Source organism: Solanum lycopersicum, chromosome 2, assembly GCF_036512215.1.
Source record: "Solanum lycopersicum chromosome 2, SLM_r2.1".
Taxonomy (NCBI): Eukaryota; Viridiplantae; Streptophyta; class Magnoliopsida; order Solanales; family Solanaceae; genus Solanum; species Solanum lycopersicum.
The window spans coordinates 25,800,113-25,805,146 of record NC_090801.1 but is presented as its reverse complement, the minus strand read 5'-3'; the positions used below and the strand labels follow the sequence as shown (position 1 = coordinate 25,805,146).

Here is a 5,034-nt window from a genome sequence, read left to right as displayed (position 1 = left end):
CTAAATGGTTTATTAACATTATTTTAGGCTTTAATACAGTGTTACTAACCTTATATCAATATGTGATGCTCTAGTTAAGGTCATATACTTTCGGAGTGTTACAACTGCAACTAAGTCAAGGTCAAGCGTTCAAATTTTCAAATTTTGTGGCATATTTGACTTATGTATGATGGCTTTTCATCCATGGTATCCTTCCTCCAGTGGAGTCCCCTAGAATTCCACAATTTAATGAAGAAATTCCTCAATTCTAGTTCAGGTTTTTTTCCATTGTTGTGGGTTATGATGAATATTCATCCAATTGAGTGAATTATGATTGTTTATGGTTGAATTGATAGAACTGCATGCATTTAGAATGAAAATATCACTAAACATGCATATCCTATTATTTTAGAGTTGAATTGATATAGTGGGTTTGATGTTATGTAGGAAAACTTTACAGGTTAGAAATATCCTATGGAACATTGATTTATGACTAGAGTTTCTTTAGATTGAAGCATATATGATGAACATGATGTTAATTGCTTGAGAGTTAAGGATAGATGATGATCATAAGATTTAGTGATTGATGGTAAAGCTTAGACTATGCATTGTTGATTGTAAATGCTATGTTTTGGAAGAAATACTTCCTATAATGAATCGATAAACATGATTGTATTATTGCGAAGCGTTTAGTCACATGAATGATGCTAAGTTGAATGGACCTCACCTAAAATGAATTTAGACTAAAATTCTTAATGAATAATGAGACTAGAGGTGGTTACCCTTGACCTCCATATGTAAGGATATGAGGCAATTACCCTACTCCTTCTACTTGAACAAGAGGGGAGTCCACACGTTCTTACTATGATAAAAGAATATGGAGGCGAGTACCTGCACCATATGATGATATTGTGGAGGCTATTAGCCTTTATGAACTACGCATTAAGGCGAGTCCCCATGTCTTTAAAAGTAAGTATGATTAATGAGATTATGTTATGTAACTGACTATTGTGAAGTGTTGTTATATGTGTCTTCAATGATGTAAGTTTTACTAGAGGTGAATGATCTAAGTCTTGGATAAGGATAAGAGGGGATTCTTAAGGATGTATTCCTCTTTCATTAAGATGTTTATATGCATGTATTATGCTTATGCCTCACATAATATATTATCTAATGCTTGTGCTTACTTTTTTTATGATTGACATCATATTTAGTGCTTCACTGTACTAACGTATACTCTTGCCTATATTCTCATCAAATGTTGGATATGGCTCTCTAGATTCACACACTTATGGAGAGGTACTTAGTGAGCAAGAAGTGAAGCTTTTATCAGTGCTCATTGTATTTGAGGATTGTATCACCCTCTCTCCTTTATGACTTTTATTTATTTTTGAGACTATTGTATGGGATGCGTCCCAAGATTTACTTCTCATGGTTAGATGGTTTGAGACAATGTCATGTTAGACTTTCGCTTAATTTTATTAAAAAAAACCTTGATTGAAATGAAAATTTTTAATTCTCTCACCTTTTCGTTTATTTTATGTTATGATATGCTAAGTGGCTTGTAAAAGTCCTCTCTGTTAACTCCTTAAAGTTAGTTGATTTTAAAAATAGAAATGTAATGCGTTGATCTCAATTTTCATAGGTCACTAATTCAAAAAAAATCATCAGCACAAACGTCTTCAAGAAGGAAAAACATATTTGCTTAAATTGCAGAGAAGCATTGGAAAGGGAAGCCTCAAATCTAAGGGAAAAAAGAAGGAAAGTAATATATGGTTCATATATATGGTCAATTAGCACATAAAAGAATGAAGAAAAAATACTCACACTTTTGCCAGAAATCACTACCGAATCAACAATAAAGGGAAGAGCCATCAATCAAGCCACAAGATAAGAAGTTTGTTGATCATATAAGGAAAAGATCTAATTAGCAAAAGGAAAGACAAAGAAGTGATTTACTACATGGATATAGATAAACTAAATCACTCTCAATCAAGGAATCCCTAAATTAATCCTTGATTGAGATAAATCCCTTCGATTTTTCCTTACAAAGAGCAAGAGTCATCATCTATTTATATCGACCCAGTTTTGTAGTGTGAAGTAAGCAACTTCACTTGAGCTTAGCAAACAGTTTTCTTTTGTCTTTCATAAATCTTTGTAAACACGTGAGTGATACAATAAAAAAGAAAAGAGAAGAAAAAATCTGAGCGTAGGTATACAAGTTGAGCAATGTCATGGTAGAAATCTGATTTGCATATCAGACACAATAAAAGTTTCAAATTGTTGTGACAAGAAGATCTCTTCAAAAATTTTAAGGAACACTTTTGAAACCCAAAGGGCAGTGGCACCACATTGATGATCCGAACCAGGATAAAATTTTGTGTGTCAATTATTTACGGTAGCTTTCTATTATTGTTTATTCTTCTACTAGCTTGGAGGTGAGTCGACTATCGACTAGTGATAGTTCACTAAGTGAATTTAAAATTCAGCCCTCCCCCCCCCCCCCCCCCCGGGCCCTCTTTAACGACTACCGTCAAAGTTAATCTTTGTTGATCTATCTACCTTAATGTTTGGACGCAAAACAAATTGCAAAAGCAAACACTAGAGAGCAAACTTTGGAAATGGAAGATCCAAATAATTGCCGAATAAATTATCTCGCGTGAGATAAGGAGCTCAAAATTGAGACCGGGGCAGAACTTAAGTAAGCCCAACTCTTTCTAATATATTCGTAAAAAATGGTAAATACATCTAATACTTCCATACTGTAAACACACGATTTTTTAATGATTTTTTGAAATTTCACCAATATAAGAATTTTTTTCTTCCTTCCAAAACTAATTTGTGCCATCTGTTAAGTTTGGAATCTAGGAATCTACTGTTCAGATAGTGCGCAGAGTTGCCATGTATTTTTATTTTTTTAACTCTAAGAGCAATAGTGAATCTGCTCTAGAGTACGCAGGCCGATATCGAAAATTTGGGTTCTAGTATTGACAAGGTACTCACATGAATCAAATAAGCCGCAGTGAGCAGAGACAAAGCGATAATATTATTCTTCCTTACTTGCATCTATCTACTTGTGTTAGAAGATTCGAATTCTAATCAGTTGTTGAACCAGTCTCTTGTTCTTGTCTTTAATCGACATTGAGCCTTGTCTGTGACTTTGTTGTACTTGTCGTATTAGAGGTTCATATAGATCAGATCTTTTTCAGCAGTCCACCTCTGCATTTTCCACAACCTTCTTTACTTTTTTCCTTTTGCCCTATTCTATAATTATGATAGTTGTATTACATTAAGTGGACAAGCCAACTATTGAAGGGCTTTTATATGGATGGAGGTTCCTTTGGTTACTCTGTGGACAAGCTCTTATTTTTCTCACTTCAAAAATATGTCACCTACATCCTTTGAGGTCTTAATTTATCGTGTTCCGTCTATTATGTTTTGATTCGAGACCATGAAACAGTTGGCAGTGGAGTCTCTGTTGAACATTACAGATTTAAGGTTGCATATGCGAATGTTATAATGCTCATGTCAAAATCTACATTCATGTAACCCTCGTTGAGGGTAATATTCATAAATCACCTTTTTGCATCAAAAAAGTGCAATTCATTCCACTATTTCGTTGCCTTGGTTTTCCTTTATATTTTGATTATTATAATCAACTCTTTCTAGGTCACAGAACTTTAGGACATCATTCCAATTAATTAAAATCTTAATAGGAAGAATGCAATTAATGTCTATTCTTGTTGTTGAAGCTTCATGTTTGTCAATGGTTTGGTTATGCTATATTGTTATGTATATTTGGAGTCATTAAAGTTCATTTCAGATTTGTGAGTCCCTATGCCAAGTTAAGCAACATCACATTCCATAGTAATTTGGACATATGACTTTGCCAATCTGCAATAGTTAATTTTGCAGCTCCTATTACAGTATATATGACCACACAAAAGACTTCTATAGGTAACACACAATTTATAATCCTTTTGTTCAAGTGTACATTATATCATGAATCTATGACATGGGTTTGTCTTACATGATTGTTTTTTGCCTTCATGTTTTCCAATCAATAGATATCACAATTGAAGTTTTGTTTTGTCTACTCTATAGATTATCCAGTGGCAACACAATTGAAGTTGCAAATTGATCAAAATTTCATCCAATTTCAATAGAAGTGTTGTCGCTTTAAAATTTTATATGGCAACTTTGTTGTAAATTCTTACAAAAAAAATAGCTTTAGCACAAACACTTTTACTGAATTCATCAAACCTTATGCTTTATCACGAACACTTTTACTGAATTCACCTATTTTATGCTTTATCACGAACACTTTTACTGAATTCACCTACTTTATGCTTCACCACGAACTTTTGCAGGAACTTCTCATTGCTTAAGGAGTGTCAAAAGAGATTGTCCTTAAGGATATTTCACCCGGTATGGATATATACCCCATGAAACTATAAATCAAAAACGAACATAGATTCTTAATACAAAACGCGACACAATAGAATATAAAAAGATAATAGTGAAGTAAAGTAATAAGCTAAAAATATAAGATAATAGTGGGAAATTTTACCTTTCTGGAGAAGAAGAATGAAAAAACATGCAAGAAAGTAAAAGAAATGGCTGGAATTGGAGAGGAGGAAAAGGAAGAAGTGAAAGGTTACCTACGGAAAAGACACGTATAGTATACTTATATTCCCTTCTATAGTACAGATAAGTGTACTAATATTCCTTTCTATAGTTTAGAGTAAATTAATACATACACGTATAGTATACACGTGTAGTTTATAAAGACATAGATCATACTAGTTAGGTATAAAAGTCGGAGTCTTTTCTACTCGTGCCAATGGCAGAATTAAGATACAATTCATATAGGCACATGGTTAAAGAATATTAAGGATTTCTTTGTACTCTAGTCTACATATTAACTAGAGCTATTCCTAAAGAATATTCTCTCGATGCTGGCCTTTGTTCTCATAGAGTAATTCAATAAAGAAGTATATGAAGAGGTATCATATCTTAATCATAATCAAATCATATCATACCTTATATCACACC

The 5,034-nt window shown here is 33.1% G+C and overlaps 1 long non-coding RNA gene across 1 annotated transcript; it reads right to left on the bottom strand.

Moving 5' to 3' along the window:
• Positions 1 to 3,944: 3,944 nt before the first annotated feature.
• Positions 3,945 to 4,642, bottom strand: LOC138342276 (uncharacterized). Its single transcript, XR_011215129.1, has 2 exons — positions 4,550 to 4,642; positions 3,945 to 4,430 (listed from the first exon to the last, which is right to left on the bottom strand). It is a non-coding gene; the product is annotated as an uncharacterized lncRNA (long non-coding RNA).
• Between the last annotated feature and the right edge of the window lie 392 nt (positions 4,643 to 5,034).